The 17129-nt window shown below is 46.5% G+C and overlaps 1 protein-coding gene across 2 annotated transcripts in view; it reads left to right on the top strand.

Moving 5' to 3' along the window:
* The first annotated feature begins 13959 nt into the window (after positions 1–13959).
* COL6A2 (collagen type VI alpha 2 chain) overlaps positions 13960–17129 on the top strand; it is a 31855-nt gene continuing 28685 nt past the window's right edge. The window contains exon 1 of one of the 2 annotated variants that reach the window (XM_075027775.1): positions 13960–14164. The gene's annotated coding sequence lies outside the window, so the exon portion shown is untranslated. The remainder of the gene's footprint in view (positions 14165–17129) is intronic. The other variant, XM_075027774.1, reaches the window with a different exon arrangement.

Raw genomic sequence — 17129 nt, 5'->3', positions numbered from 1 at the left:
TATGCCTCCAGTTTTTTTACAGTCCATTGATTTTGATAGCCAAATTAGAAGAGTATGTTCACTGTGCAGTTGCGAAATTGGAACTGAAGTACACAGCTGACCCACAAACACTATTTATTTATTGCACTTAAACTAGTGATGGTCTGTTAGCCACTGGATAGGACACATATGCTGCATTAGTAAAAGTAGATTTATTACTTTGCACATTTTTTTTCCAGGAAATTCGCATCAAAACAGTCCCAAAAGTTCCTTTAATTCTATTAAAACATTTGAAATATAGTCTTATATGTTAAATAATCATTCAAAGAATACGAGCCTGATAGTTTTTACTGTTACATTAAGAGAAATTTAGTAAGCAAGTGATTTTAATAGGATGTTGTAAGAAACTCACTGCTGAATTTAAAGTAATTTTTCTATCTGAATATTTTTGTTCATCTTCTCTCCCAAACCAGACAGTTTCCACCAGAATTAGGTCTATGTCATGAAGTAGATACCAGTTCTGACTTTAAAGTTGCCCAACATGATGTGATGAGTTCTGTAATTGAACATGAGCCAGCAATGTGCCCTTGCAGCCAAGAAGCCCAACAGCATCTTGGGCTGCAAGAGGAGGAGTGCTGCTGGGCAGATCAAGGGAGGTGATCCTTCCCCTCTGCTCAGCACTGGAGTGCTGCGGCCTGTGTTAGGCTTCCCAGGACAAGAGAAAGACGGACATACTGGAGAAGGTTCAACAAAGGGTCACCAAGATGATGAAGGGACTGGAGCATCTCTCACACAGGGAGAGGCTGTGAGAGTTGGGACTGTTCAGACTGGAAAAGTGTCAGGAGATCTTATCCATGTGTATAAATATCTGATGGGAACTAATGAAGAAGTAGTGCCCAGTGACAGGTCAAGAGGTAATGGGTGCAACCTGAAACACCTGAACACAAGTAAACACTCTTTTTACTGTCAGAGTGGTCAGACACTGGAACTGGTTGCCCAGAGATGTTGTGTGGTCTCCATCTGTGGAGATACTCAAAACCCAGCTGGACACTGTCCTGGGCAGCCTGCTCTGGCTGACCCTGCTAGAGCCAGGGGGTTGGACGGGATGATCTGCAGAGGTACCTGCCAGCCTCAACCATTCAGCTGTGATCTGCTGGTCTCTGTTTCACCGGAGGCAACAGAAAGTCATCTGCTCTGCCTCCCTGCAGAGTCCTGGGCTAATCAGGGTTTCAGAGGAAAGCATTCTGCAATCCCAAGGCATTACATGAGGCAGAGGAAAATTAAAGAGGGATCTTCTCCCCTCTTTAAGTGCATCATCTTGGCTCAGAAGGGACTCAGAAAGTATGGGGTAAGGTTTACAAACTGAAATGGTTCCTGACTTCTTACTTCAAGGAAATCCTGCTGGATTTTGGACCACCCCTGCTTCAGAGCACCCAGAGCCAGGCTTCGGGAGCTGGGCACCCCATTGCTTACTAGCTCCCAGTGTCTTTGTGTTTCTGGTCACCAAGCTCTAGCTGAGGATGGTGGAGGAGTAGGGGGTGGGAGCTGCCTGGGTTTTGTCTGTGCGAAAGAGCAGCAACTTACAGAAAGTACAGTATCTTGTGCTGATTTTACTGCTTAGTCATACTGCAGTAACTGTAGCTTGGCAGCTGGTCTTACTCTGTTCCTTGCAAATGTTTCCATTTATGGCCGGGATTTTTATTTCCCTTTGCCTCCAGTCACCACACAGATGGAAATTCTCCAAAAGGGGAGGCCGTAGGTTTACATCGGGAGGAACAAGCTGTGTGTATTCATACCTTGCATTTCAAGTATCTCTTACAGGAGCACACCACCCAGGATGCTCAAAGGATTCATTAGGGATCATTTTGGCCAGAAGCAGGTGCTGTGCCTGTCTGGTGGCAGGACCACAGATGTCATTGTTGTTATCAATATTTTCCTTGCCCAGGGCTCAGATACACTGTGAAGCAGAAAGCCACAGCCATTTGACCTGCTTGTCCCTGCTAGCAGCTGGGTGTCATGCCTGGTCCTGCCAGGGACACCAGAGAAGGGGTGGCCACGTGAACAGGCCACGTGGAGACCCTCGGGGCTGTGCCCATCCTCTTCCCAGAGTCGTAGCTCCTGAATGCTCCTTGCTGGCCTCCAGGAAGAGAGGATCTGGTTACAGAGACACAGCATGTGGGATCCAGGTTTCCTCCATGTGTTATAGATGTGCAGGTTTACGATGCACTGTGCTCCAGCAAGCCTATGGAAAAAAGCATTCCTGGCTTATGAAGAGCTTTAGGGCAGATAAAGCAGAGTCGTGATGAGCTGGAAAAAGGGATGTGCCTGCTGCAAGCTTATTGCCATGGCTGGAGCTGTAGCCTCTAGGGGAACAGCACTGGGATGCTGCACCCCTGTTTTGCTCTCGCACCTTGTCTGGCTTGCTGGTTCCCTGTCTCCTGCTCTCATGGATAACATGAAGCAGTGAGCTGAGAACAACTGAGAAGGAAAAAAATTGTTTTCTTCACCCAGGGCACCAGATTGGAAGAATAACTGATCTTTCATCTAAGGCCAGATTTCAGCAAGGCACTGAAATCCCTGTGGTTTTGCTCCCGCTCCATGTACTTTTATGGAAATTAAGTGCGTGCCTCAGTGAAACCTGGACTGACCAGCCAGAGGTGTCTGCAGGTGGAGTGGGGCTCCCCTCCCAACCCCTAGCAAGGCAGAAGGGATGCAAAGACTGGAGCGCTGACCTGGCAACCGCCTCTTCATCAGATTATGGATAACCTCTCCATGTCTGAATTGTTTCCTTTCAAACGTTTGGCTGCATTCTGGGTATTCTGTAGAAACATGTGATTTCTGGAGAAACCTTTTGAAAAGAGAGCATTGATTTTTCCAGCCAAAAAAGCCTAATCTTTGCCAGAGCCAATTACTCTACAATCAAAGCATTCAGCTCCTATAAACAGGGAGCCACCATGGGAAGAACAAATGTGTTGTTATTGCCGGGCCCTGCTGATGAAGTCCTGTCTACAGCTCTTGGCTTCCTGGCCTGTGTTATGACAAGGATTCAAGAAAAGAAGATGGGAGCCAATTAAAACCATCACGTCATGGCATAGCATCCCTCACCCCATGTCTCAGGATGCAGAGACTATGTGCATTATCTCTTTCCCAAGAGCTTGAGTCCTACCTAGTCCTTTCTTCACTCAGGCGGGAAGAAGAACAGAAGAGAAACTCAGAGATGTGTGAGACCCCATAGCGCTCTCCCCAAATGGGAAGCCAGATGTGGGATGGGTCCTGCTCCAAGCCCCTGCCCTGGTAGTCTGGATCTGGGACCTTTACCATCTGCAGGATCCAGAAGCATCAGCCTGGAAGCTGCAGCAGGGCTGTGCTGAGTGCCAGATCCCGTGAATCATGTGCTGTTCCCCTCTGGGGGTGCCCGGGACTTGCCCCAGCGAGGCAGGGCTGCTGGGCAAGGCTGGAGAGTCCAACCTATGGCCTTAGGGATGCAATGAGCTGCTAATGGGGGCACTAGTGGGGGCTTTTGGTTGGGAGTCAGCACTGAAGCTGCCCCCAGAGCTGCTGGAGGAGCAGACAGGAGGGGGGAGTGCCCCCCCCCCCCAGAGGGAGACCCCAACACTTGGGACATGGAAATGGGGAGATGCTGCTGCAGTGGCTACAGTGGTACTGGGACACTGGAGCTGGTGGGATGCAGTTGATGTCTCATGAGAGTGGGCTGTTGGGGCCCATGGTGCCCTGTGTGGGGCAGAAAGTCTTTGGGAGGGGCTATTGGAGGGGTATGTGAAGCAGAGGATCAATCCTGCTCTTCCCGCAAAGGGGATACCCCTGTGGAGGGACAGCATGTGGAGTCTGCAATAGGTCAATATTCAAGCGGCTGTCTTATACTGGGATGTCTGTTCTGCATGGGCAAGGGGTGGAGGTTATTACAGTGTAAACCCTGTATCCTGCTCCATAGGGGTGGAAATTGTCACATATATGTGTTTACACTTGTAACCTTCCTCATTTTGGTGTTTTGTAGGGTGAGGGGAGTTGTTTACTGAGTGCATGGACACAGTGTTATTGTGGCCATCCGAACTGGCTGGGAGGAAAGGTAGAGTTTGTAACACGTGTATGTTAAGGATGTGATGATGTTAAAAGACTTTGTAATGAACATATGTTCAAATGACAGCTCTTAAATACATGTACTCCTGAAATGTGGACTTTGGGCTGCATGAAAGCAGCTCCCAGTTCTGGAAACATGTTTTCCCTGAAAGCAGGACTTTTAAGTCATCATGATGCTATTGAAACTGGGGCCGGTGCTGCTCATGGATCTCAGCAGCTCAGAGGTAGCAAACCCAGGCTGTAATCTTTACTGGCATTTCTGGTTCAGGTCCTCCCTGGTGTGCTCCCTAACAGCCAGTGCCAGCCCCTGCTCTCACCGCTGGCGGGCTGGGAGCCCACACAGGTTTTCTGTGGTGGCTGCAGCATCTACAACCAAGGCTACGGAGGGGCAAATGTAGACCTGGCACGTGCCGTGCTCCCCTGCCTCTTCCCACAGGTTTCAAGAGCAAAACCTTGGACCAGAGGCAAGCTTGCTCTTTGCTTGCAGAGAGGAAACACAACAGAGGCTTTGCCAAAACCAACTGCTGCCTGCTGTCTCCTGTTGCCAGACGCTGCCAGTCCTCCCCCAAGGAGACGTCTGTTCACTGCCGGCCAAGCTGCGGTCTCTCGATAGGATCCATGTGTTCTTGATGAGAGGCCTGGAGAACTTAATTGTCCCTGGTCTGGGGTTTTCTATCAAGCACTCCTACAGCCTTCAATTATCTGGATTCCCCAGAAGGGACATGGGAGGCTGATTTCCCCACAGGGTTTCCAGCAACTCCTGCAAGTCCTTCCTTCCCCATTTCCTTTTTCCAGCACCCTTCACACTTTCTCACTGTGTGCTTGTCCTTGTGCCTCCCTGAGGGTGGGCTATGCTAGATTGCATCTTGATCACAGGCGCACCTTTTATTTTTTCATGCCTGACAGAGATGTGCTAAGCAGACAGGATGTCAATTCTGCCTTCACGAGGCAGCGAGGTGTGCAAACATGAGCGGGCTGCTTTTCAGGATGCTCATGTTTGCCCAGTCTCATACACGGTTCAGCTATTAAGCCACGAAGCTTCTCCTGTGAGCAGACCAGTGAGCCTGCCACAATCACTACCACGGTTCTAGGACAGGCACAAGCAATTTACTTTGTGACTTTGTGGCAGGGCACATTTTTAATGCTGTTATGCTAGTTATGCTGCTGTGTGAAGAGGCACTTGGGTAGGTAATGTCAACCGTTTCAGGACCCTTTAGAGTGCCAGAGTGATGCAGGGGAAATCTCAATGTAAAATGAAAATCTGGTTTCTGTGGCCAAGAAGATAATTACAAAAGAAACAAATAATGCATGATTTCTTGCTCATTTCTGCTTCTCTCTTTACATTTTTATCTTTGTAGATGGAGGCTGTCAGAGTCTGGATGGATGAGGGACAGAAGGGAGGGCAAAGAACTGTATGTAAAAGACAGTGAGTGCATGCCTGTACTTTCACCTCCCCGCTGTTAATTTTCTTTATCACACACTGAAGCTGGAAAAATCTCAAGCCTCTTTGGAGATAAGCACTCAAGTTCCACTGGCAGTCTTAAGGAAAAGTAATGTAAACATAAGATGTTATTTATTGTGCACATGTGATCAAAATTATTTCATTTGATGTTGGAGGGTGGGCTCACATTAATGCTCAAATGAAGAGCACAGACGTTCAGTGACCCTGGTAAAAGGGTATGTGACATCCCTGGCAAAAAAGATTTTAACTTCCTTGTGACCCTGATCTCTTGGGCTGATTTAAAGTACCATCAAAAAAGAATCCAAGGAAGGATGGAATATTGCTTTCCTTCTGTACCCCTGTATTGCTAACTTGTTCTGCAGAGTATTTGCTTGTTTTGTCTCAGAGGAATACAAGTTAATAATGCAGCATGTTTTTTGGTTTGGGGGTGGGGTTTTTTGTTTTACTTTGTAGGAGGATCATTAAAACCAACTCAGGTAAGAATCTTTTTCTTAACATTGATTATGTATCTAATTATACTACATGTCTTACATGCATAAAACTCCCGTTCAAATTTTTATGACACTTGGTGCAAATACCATTTTTCTTGTCAGTAGTAGCAGGTTCACCTAACAGTAGAGGGGAATTTTATTGTGATGTTGTGTTTGGACAGGAGGACACTTCCTTACAGAATTACACATTTCTTGAGCGTCAGTCTATAGCTACAAATGAAACAAGGGCCTCTAACATTTTGTGTTAGGGCAAAAATCCGAGCATGTGCGTAAGGGAAGGGGAGGTGTTAAATGTCGTGCCAAAAGCAGACAAGCAATGCTCTGCTGTACGTGACCCAGGGAGCTGGCCGAAATGCTGCACAGGGTTCCCTGGATTCACATCAAATACGTGAAAAGCAGCAGCCATCCAGCAGTGGAAAAGCTCTGCAACCCAAGGAACAGCAGCTGGGTGGCTGCCCACCAGCCTCCCTGGGACAGCGGTGTCCAGAGAGTAGGGCAGCTACCCACAGCCTCTACCCCGGCAGAGGAAAGAAAGTCCCAGGAGGGCTCAGCACATAAAGTCAGTCTAAGGAGGGCTGGAGACATGCTGGGCTTTTGCTTCATGACTTGGTGGCTAAGGTCGGCACAGATTTCAGAGGTCTCTATCACTCCAGTTCAGAGGCACATCTGTATGCCTGTGGCATACACCATTAGCAAGACTTGAATTAGGTGCAAAATTTTGGTTTTGCAAATTATTATGGTTGCAAATTTGTGCAAAATTTTTGCAAATTATTGTTATTTTAACCTGTGACAAATCTGGCCCTATGTTCAGGTTGTGAAAGGGGTCATGATGGAATCCCTTGCTCCAGGACTGCACTCGTCTTCCAGAGAGATTGGGGCCAACACTGTTAGTGAGTAGCTAGATACAGTTCCTTACCACTGCAGAAACTCCAGAAGATATTACTGTTCAGCCTTACTCGCTGTCATTTACTTGTGCAGTCTCTTTTGCCCATCAATCCATTGATTCATGCAAGCGTCAATCAGATCCTCTTCCAGAGGAGGCCTTGTTGGCCTCCTTGCTGCCTGCATCCAGAAGGTCCTGTGTTTTGGACAGGGGCGGGTTATATTTTCCCTTAACCTCTATAAGATAAAAATTAAAAGTTTACTGTGTAGTTAGAGAGAGACTCGAGGGAAAGCTTTTCAGGGGCTTTGTGCTCCTGGAAGGAAAGGCAAGCCTTTTTCAGGCAGGGTTGGAGGTACTGCTGCCAGTGTACCAGCATGGTGCTATGCTGGCAGACCTTACTTGCTGCCTTCAGTATTGACCTGGGCTCATATTTGACTGCTCCACTATCTCATCCATGTGCTAAAGCATCCCAAGTGAGGACAGCCAAGCTCATTTCTCAGCACTCCCACACACACCTTCTGAGGGTTTGTGAGGATTAGGGCTTTTCAAGCAGCTAAACTTAATGCTTTCTCTGGTGAGCATCTTTAGTTACAAGTTGCAACCCTGAAGTCACAGATTTTCATTTAGGACCTGACTCACAGGTCCCTAAAGCCAGTCATGAGCCTCTGATTGGCTTCAAGGCGGGGGGGTGGGGTGGTGTCATATTTCCTTTCTAATTCCTTTTTACTGGTCCCATGGAAATGGGAATCCCACATAACCTGTCCCTAGGATTCAGCTCCCATACAAGGATTGATGTTGGAAACATTTGTTTAAGACCCGAGGGCAGGAGAACAGTGTGGTTACAGAGAGACAAAGCTGGGATTAAAGACAAGATTAGCATTCCAAATAAATCAGCTCAATTGCTGAGCCCTAATGTGTCCTTGCCAGGCCACCAGACTCCTGAGGGAAGTCACTCCAACCAGGGCCAGCCACCTCCCAACCCAGCAGCCCACACTGCTGTACCCCCACATTCAGAGGAAAGGCTTTTTTTCCTATCTAATCCTTTTCAGCCCCCTCTTTTCCCAGGATAAGGCACTAATTAATTCCTTTCCTTTCTATTTATACCCATTAGTCATTGCAAAAGTGTCCCCCAGTAGATCTATGATTCAATATAATGAGCATGTCTTGAGGGAATATTATTTGTACAGTTAGCTGAAATCTAAAAGAGAAAGTCTATATTTTATTTGTAACCTTAGCCAGAGTAGTCATTTTATGGGAGGCAGTACCTCCAGGCTCCAGCACTGAAAAAAGCAAATGTTTAGATAGAAATTCATCAGCAGAAGATGGAAACTGAAATCTCTTTCTTAGGTCTGTACATGGCGTTAAGGACCATGGGTGGGGCGGGATGTGACTAAGTTCAAAAAATGTAGTTTTTTGAGCCATCACTGGTAAAAGGCTGGGGAGGGGAATGAGGTTTGCTCTATAAACTATGTGGGTTTTTTCTCTTAATTTCATGGAAACACCACTGCAAGTTTTTCCTTCTTGTTTCTCTGGTGACAAGAAAATAAAACAAATGCAGCTGGGTCATTCTGCTCTTGCTGTATTTCACTGTGAAGCCCCAAAGACACAAACTGTGTGTTTTAACTCTTTCCCTACCTTGGGCTACAAAACTAAAGACAGTTTGAAATCTCCACAAAGATAGGTTGGGATTATCCAGCATGTACTGCAGACCAGAGAGGCATCAACCACCTCTCTGAGGTCCTGCCTTGCCAGAGAGCTGGAATGCAATTTCTTCACTATGCAAAGGCTCTTCCCAATGAGTCAACGAGTTTTGGGACTCAACTGTCTTGACTGGCTGTGTGGAAAAATATGTGCTGCAAGAGTTGAAAGCATCAAAAAGCAAGCATTGTGAAACTGGTAAAAGGGGAAGTATTCTGGGAGAAAGGGTTTCAGTCCATCCTTTCTCCACTCTCTCTGCTCTCTGTCCACCCATTTTTTGCTTTCTGGGTTCACATGTGATCTTGTGTTGCTGCTGCCTGGCACCTCTGGGAGAACCCTGGGCACCTTCACTTCCCCTGGTATTGAAATGGCTGAGATGGCTCTTCCATCCACTGCACAGTGGTGAGAAGACCCAGAAATGGTCAGCTGGAAGCCCTGCGCTTTTGCCCTGTTGAGGGGAAGCAGCTTCAGAAGTGGTGAGCCTTCAGGGCACTGTAGAAAAGCTGATGCTAAACAATAAGCCTGGACTGAGCAACTGAAGGTAAAATATTAACAAGTCTTAAGTATGGCCTCAATTTCAAAAGGGCAAACTTGAAAAACCCAAAGAAATTTTGCAACAAGAGCAGCTTGGCACAGGAGCCCTGGAGCATCCCTGCTGTTTTTTCAAGCCAGCGTACTCAAACCAATCCTGGGAAGGGAGATCTTGAGCAGAGGGCAAGTAAAACTTGAAGCAAGGGTCTCTGCACTAGTGAGGTCTCAACAAATGCTTCAGGAGGATTATTAGAAATGGTGGGGAAGCGGGGTCACAGCTGGCTGTGGGAGCAAAGCCTCAGCGAGGAGTAACCCATCACGCTAATGCCCTGCTGGTGGCATTAAGAGTGGCTCTTGTAAGCTTCTCTGGAGTCTGTGCAGCACGGGACCAGCTGGAAGATGGGGGACTGCCACCTCCATTTCTGGCTGCGTCTTTTCCCACTGCTGTATCTAAACAATGTAGAGTCTCTGGGATGTCATGATCCTCTAAGGATTTTGAGCTCTAATGAAAAAACACAAGGTCACAGATATGCGCCTGCATCTGGCAAGGCTTCAGTAATGCTGTAGGTTGGGAAATCCTTGGGGCTGTTTAAAATAAAATTCTAGAAACTCCAAACAGTACTTCCTTATGTGTTAACAAGCAACAATTTATGAGCACGCAAATGCTGTATATAAAAACGGCATGCTACGTAAATAAGAACTGCAATAGCATAGGGGACTTAAAAGTTAACACCAGAATATTAAAATAGGAAAAACGTATGCAAAGCCTCAGATTGCACTTGTGTGTTCATGATGACTCTCTAAACATCCTGGAGCAGTTGGCTTTAAAGGCCTAAATCCCAGGAAATGCTGCTAAAATATGGTATCAAATGAACATTCTCTTTTTTCTTCAGAACGATTCCCCTTTGTGTATCATTTTAAAACAACTGAAGAATGTCAAACACAGTGGGGGCTGTTGCTCACATACATGATGTGGGTTAGTCTAGAACATTAAATGGTTTTTATTCTTTTGTTTCTTTAATAGATTTCTTCTCCTGGGCAATGGTGAGGATGAGCAAGACCTGCCAGGAACGCCTCAGAGCCAGGCCAGCCTGCACCCAGTGTCCACGCAAAGGGCAGTCAGGATGCAAGGGTGGACCAACACAGGTGATGTTGTAGTAGGGGTCTTCTGCAGACCACCTGATGAAGAAGAGGAGGTGGATGAAGTTTTCTTTAGGCACTTGGAGGAGTCCTTACAGCACAGGCCTTGGTACTGATGTGTGGATTTAACCACCTCACTATCTGCTAGGAGAGCAGTGTGGCTGGGCACAACCACCATGAGAGGTTTCTGCAGTGGTTTGAAGGCAATTTTGTGACAGAGGTGATAAATGAACTGACTAGGGGAGATGCTCTTTTGGACCCACTACGCAAACACAGGGAAGAGCTGGCTGAAAACAAGAAGGCTGGAGGCAGCCTTGTCTGCAGAGACTACAAGACTGTGACACTTAAGGTGCTGAGAGAAGTCAGCAAGGCAAACAGCAATACTACAGCTGTGAATCTGAGAGGAGCGGGGCCTTGCCTGGGGCAGGGGGAGGCCTAAAAATGCATTGTACTAGTGGAGTTAGGAAGCAAGAATTTCAGAAAATAGCAACTACAAAAGGGTGTAAAATCCATCCTTCTGTTTGTCATCAATGAAAACGCTGAGATTATCAACCACATACTTACAAATGTTTGAAAACCGGCACTCATTGTTTTCACTAAGCACTTAACAATCTTGGCCTCGTTTTTGGTTCTCTTCACATATTTAGAAAACAAGACCCTTGGAGACCACTGTATAAGCTCAGAATTGCATGAAGGGTGGATGCAATTGCAGACAGACACAAAGAAACGACAGTAGCTGTTTTCTAGAGAGCCACAGCAGTCCCATAAAGCTGTTTCAGATGTATGTGTGTGATTTAAAACCAGGAGATTGCATTTTATTGGGGGTTACAACTCACATGTTAAAAAAAAAAAGGACCAACAACTAAACATACCATAAATCACATTTAAGTCTACAAGGGGATGTAAATGAAACAGTAGCCATCTGTGCCTGACTGACTGCTTTACTTCAAAATCTATACAGTCATAGACATTTTTTTCCTTCTTTCTTTCTACTTTTCATCTTCCAGCATTTCCTCTCTCTATATTTTAAATGTAATTGAATACTAAATATCTGTTCAGCATATAGTGTGTCCTGTGAGCAGCAATAATAGTATGCAGGTCAGATACATAGGGGATGAGGAACTAATCCATGCCCATGCACATTCTCTGCAAAAGTCTTTCCATAAGATTTGCAGTTCCACTGAAAGAAAAAAAGAAAGGGGATCGATTTGTGGATTTGGAAGAGGAGCCAAAGAAAGGACGGAGATAGTGGATGAGGCTGCTGTGAGTAAGGGGAGTGATCCCTCACCTGGACAGACCTCCATATATATATATAGCAAGCACTATGTGTAAAAGAGGATCACTGTGAACAGAAAGAAATGTCTTTGCCCATCTTGATTCCCCTTACAAAGAAGAAAGAAGATGCTAGATAAAATTTTCGTAGTGTCTCAAAAAGTCCCTGCCCCACATCCGTTTTCCTCTAGAGCTTCCTACATTCTCATCCCATTCACAAGAACAAAAACTCAATTATGGAGAACTAGCTCAGGCCTTTAATGCCATCAGTTATAAAAGAAGATTGTAAAAAAGCCCAACAAATCCAGAAAAAAAGCAGCATCTTGTTTTGAGATTATTTTGTCCAAATTTCAGTGTAAACGAGACATACTACCGTTTCAGTGTGCCTGTATGTCAGACCACTCCAACATAAGAAATGAATTCACCAGATATGGCCATCTATGACAGAGTTATGAAGATAATATTCCTACAAATGTCATGAAAATGGATGCCTAGGTAGGTGAGAAAGACCAAGTTAGCCTTTTTTATTGAGGGAAAGGATGCAATAGGGGGCCATTTTGCAAAATATACGAGAATCCTCATGGGGATGAGGCATTATGTCAAGTCAGGCTGCAGAAAAATGTTTTAATTTGACACAAGAAAGTTCAAGAAGCACACATAGAAAGTTAGAAGTCTGTAGGTCCTTTGTTCAAGAAACCGCAGACAAAAGACAACATTCACAAGTCTGTGAGGAGGAAGAGGGAGATATGGAGGTGTGGACCTGTGCTCTCCTCCTTTCTACACTTTGGGCACTCACCAGCAATGTAGGAGACAGGTGTGCTGTCCAGTTGTTTGTGATAAGGCATCTTGCTGAAGAAACAGCTTCTGCAGGGGCAGATTCACCTAGAAATAGGCACACTGAACACGGATTAGAAGCAGCATTCATGGATTCTCATGGACACAACAGAGCTTGGACATGGCAGCAAAGTAGGCAAAAGAAATGGCCTGGTATGTGGTGTGTTCACTGGATTACTGGAAGGTGAATGCTTTGATTAGTCATGTCACTGCCTCGTAAATCACTGTCATCAGAAGCTGGACCCCTCCTCTTCATTAAAGATGCTCCAGAGGAATTGCAACCATCCCATTTAGAGCTTCAGGAGTGCCCCTGGAAAGGAATGGCCCCACAAAATCCTTCTCTGCTCTTCCAAGAAATCACTGAGAAGCTTCTTGTTTCTCAGGTATGCTTATTTTTCAGTGTCCCCTTGCTGCAGAATGAGTCCTGCTTCTGTCATGGGGCTTTGAGATGAATGGGGAAACTGGCACATAAAATTCTAGCTTACAGCTGTGGTAACTATAGGTGCTGCTTGGGTATCACAGAATCATAGAATCATTTAGTTTGGAAAAGACCTTTAAGATCATCAAGTCCAACCATAAACCTGACACTGCCAAGTCCACCAGAGTACTCCTGGTGAAGAGGCTGACAGAGAAGATACTCCAGAAATGTACCTTTTTAAGCACTAGCAGCTACACAGAATTGGGTTTATTATTTTCACCTGGTAGTTCAGATGTTTTTCGCAAACACAGCCTGAGCAGCAACATGTTCCTGTAGATCAGGACGGGTGGATTAGCAGCTTACGCTGAGACAAATGCTTTGCTTTTGTCACTTCTTGGGAGTCAGTAGAGTGAAATCAGAGTTAAAGTGGGTTTCCCCATTGTGATTACCTTGTCTGGGAGCTGTGGCCTGATTCTGGTCCCTTCACACTGTCCATTTACACAAAAGTTTGGAGACAGAAAGTCATAGCTCAAGGGATAACAGGCCATGTTCCTGAAAGTCATTGCTGTTCCCCATATTTTGTTGGGACATTTGCCCCTGCTTTTCATTTAGCAGAGCTAAAAATTGCCTATGAAATTAAAAACTGAAAAAAACCCAACCTAACAACAACAAAAAACCAAAACCCAGAAATGAGTCAATAGGAAGAGGTAATACTCAGACTTGGATGACTCTGTGCAAGACTTGGATATTTGCAAAGGCTAAGATGCAAGTTGCTCTTTTTTGAAATGTTCTTGTTTTATTTGTTCCGCTCAGGCCACGTTACTAGGATGGGAAAAGGAGAAGGAGGACAGGGAGGGGGAAAGAAAGAAGAACGCTATTTGATGGTATTAATATGTGGGGCAGCAATGCCAACCACGAAAAGGGGCCTCTCATCATAGAAAAATGAGACTTCTTCCAGCTTGTTTAAAACAAAAATGCCTTCAGTTCCAAGGTTGACAACCTCGCCCCAGCCCAGCATCTGCCCGGGGAGGGGAGCGGGTGGGAGGTGACGGTCCCGAGGTGTCTGTAGACCCACAGTGACTCTCCGTGGATGTCTGCAGCTACTACAGACGAGGCTGGTGCCTGATTTGGAAGGAGGAGGGATACGGAGGGCAGTTCCAGCCTGCCAGGGAAGAGAGGGACGGGGCTGGAGACGCCCCTGCCGCTCCTCCCCACACAGCCCGAGCACCCCGAGCCTGGGAGCTCACCCTTCCAGCCGGGGATGCAGGAGCCTTCCTGATACCAGCCACTCCACAAAGTCTTTTTCCTGACGTTTCGGAGGCTTTTGGGGCGGAAATTTTGATGACCTCGTTTGCCAGGTAGGCAGAGTTTTCCTTTCCTTGTACAGCGGTCGTGCGGCTATTTACTAGTGATGGTTCTGCAGCTCAGAAGAGAAGAGCCAGCCTCTGAAACCCCAGCCTGTGCCCCCGAGGCTGCACAGCCACTGCTGCTGCTCACGGGCTCTCCAGCCTCATTTCAGGCACATCACATTCAGGCAGTATCTGCTATAAGAGAATATTATATTTTTTTCTGGTGCTTTTGGGTTGTTTGGGATTTTTTCCAAGAGTTTTTTTTCCAAGTGCTGTGAGCTACACACTCTCATCTGCCAGGGCCGGAGGTCTAGAAAATCCCTCGGGGAACCTGTTGAACCAAATTCTTCTCTGGGGCAACTGAGCTGAGTTCACCAGCTAACTGAATGTGACGGCAGCAGGAGGAGCACGGCACTCCGCTGCAGCTGTGCAGCAGAACAACTGATCTGCTGCACAATTCCTCTTCGATTCGGAATTTCAGAAGATATGCATTAGACCAACCCGTGATTTGTGTCTCCTTGTTCTGCTGAGACACAGCACAAGCTGTTCATCAGCACAAGCTCCTCTATTTTGGGGGGTAACAGCACGTTAGGAAATGCCTGCAAGCTCGTTGCGCTTGCCTCCTCAGGTCAGCTTTTTTTTCTTTCGGTAGCAGGGTTTTGCATGGGTGCTGTAAATGGAAGTTTTTGGCTGCCAGAGCCAAAGCTCGAGGGAGCTGCAGCATGCACCCCCATCAGCCTTCCTGTGGCCTGGGCTTCCCCTGGCCGAAGTCCCAGGATAGTTGCAGTAGGAGAGCTGGAGAAGAACTGGGCTCCCTGCAGCTGTTGGGAAACCTTTCCCCTGGGTAGTGTGTCCAGGGACTGAAAACTACAGGGCATGTTTGGGTAGCAGCTGCGACAAACTGAAATTCCCTCTGCATGCAATGTGCAAACCATGGGCATGCAAACGAGGAAGAGGAGGTGCATTTATAGGAGCTTTTTTTTCCAAATGGGACACTCTTTATTTTCCTGGTTTCATTTAATTTAGCAAATGTTTGAGTGGAGTAAAATGCTGCCTACACACGCGGGTGGCACCACAAGCACTACCCACTGGGCATGGCCATGAAAAAAGCTGGGACTGGGTCCATGTCAGAGCAGCAGTGCCATTTCAAACTTTATTCTGCATATGACATAGCTAGCACAGTCCTCTTTTCTTGAGAGGATGCAATTTTTGTGGCTTTAAATAAGCTTCTTGCAGGCAGAGTTAGCTTAGAGAGCAGAGCACCTGAATTTTTGTGAATTTGGAAACAATTTGCTCAGCTATAATAGGTGTTGTGGTATTGAAGGAGAAATACACAGTGCACCAGGACGAACTTCAGAAATATCAATGTGTGGGATAGGACAGACCATGGCTCTGCCTGGCCAGGCACTTGAGGTGACCTTTCTAGTGCCTTAAAATCTGATCTATCTGGTAATCAGATGTGAAAGCACAAATAAGTTGACTATAATTTGCACATCTGAAAGAGTCATTACATGCATTGTTTGCCAGAATATTACATTTGGTTCCATTGCTCAGGGTGGAAAGAGCAGAGAACTCAGGTCCTCCTGCAAGACTACCATTTTTGCAGAGCTCTGTGTAGATAACTCCATATACTTTTGCAGTTATGTGGGTAACAGCCAGGTCACCTGAGATCTGAGTGTGGGAGCAGCAGACAAGACCATGCGTGCATTTTTCTGTTGAGCACCTGAGGCACTAGGTAGGAGCATAGACCCTAATGCAGGGAGGATGGTACAAAGCAGTGCCCTCAAAATTTGTTCAGAGGACCCAAAACCACTGCTCAAGATTCGCTGTTGTTTTTTTCTTTGTGTGCATCTCATGGGGAAAGAGATGCATCACTCAACAATACAATACTGAGAGAAGGAAATTTCAAGAGAAATGCTTGTAAGGCCTTGCTCCTAAAATGCCATGGTCCTGCTGTTGCAGAGAGAGAAAGGTCAAGGAAGAACAGGATGGGCAGACCCAAGTATTCAAACGTAATCAGTAAGCTCCCAGTTTGCTCTTTCCATTAGTCCTCTGGACTGTCAGTGCTCAAAAATTGTCTTCAATATCCAGAAAATACGTTAGTCTGAAATACACACTTTTGCTGGTGAAATCCGAGCCTTCCATTTGAGCATTTTGCGGCAGGAGGTGGAGCTTTAAGGAAGATATCAAATGTTATGACATTTGTGAGAGAATCATAACAGCTGATAGTGCTCTGAGGATGACAAAATAGGCACCATCACCCACCCCAGCCTTGGAGACCCCTTTAGGTGGGGAGAGGGGCCTCCCCCCTATATGTCCACTCACTGTTAATGACCAGGTGGGATGCTGGTATAGCAGAAGGCTAACGTAGCTCGAGGCACAGAGATCCTCTCTGAGGGAGACAGAGTGCCTGTAACAATGAAATAAAGGAGGCTGCGTGCAGGAGAACCATAAAGAAGTGAAGTGTGTCTAGTGTTTTCAGCTCTCACTTTTCTGCCTCACCTTTCTGCCCAGGTAGAGGCAAAGGCCATGGTGTCTCGCTGATGCAGTCCAAAGCCCTGAGGGCTGCAGGCAGGGGCAGTCCTGTGCTAGCACTGGCCCTAGTTGCCCATGCAGTTTAACTGCTCCTCACAGCTCTGCCTGGGGAGCAGCTCTTCTGCACAGCTCCTTTCCCACCCACGCACACATGGCGGGAGGGAGGTGGTTAAACTCAGGACATGACACGGTGATCTGTGAGTCAGACACTTGGCCAAAGCCTCCTGTGCTCCCAGCCTCTCCCAAAGTTGATGTCTCCAGCTTCCTCAGCCATCACAAAAGACTGGCTCTAAAATGGTGCTGTCTGAAGGCACAAAGCCGTTGTGTCCTACAGAAGATCAGGATCTCCTGCAGCTCTTCTTTGTGGAGGGCAAACAAGATGAGGGAAGCCTGTAGTAAGGCTAGAGGGAGGAAGCCTTAATCTTAACTAAAACACCCT

This window comes from Buteo buteo, chromosome 5 (genome assembly GCF_964188355.1).
Source record: "Buteo buteo chromosome 5, bButBut1.hap1.1, whole genome shotgun sequence".
NCBI lineage: Eukaryota > Metazoa > Chordata > Aves > Accipitriformes > Accipitridae > Buteo > Buteo buteo.
Note: the sequence above shows the minus strand (reverse complement) of the source record. Positions and strands in the feature narration are given on the sequence as shown.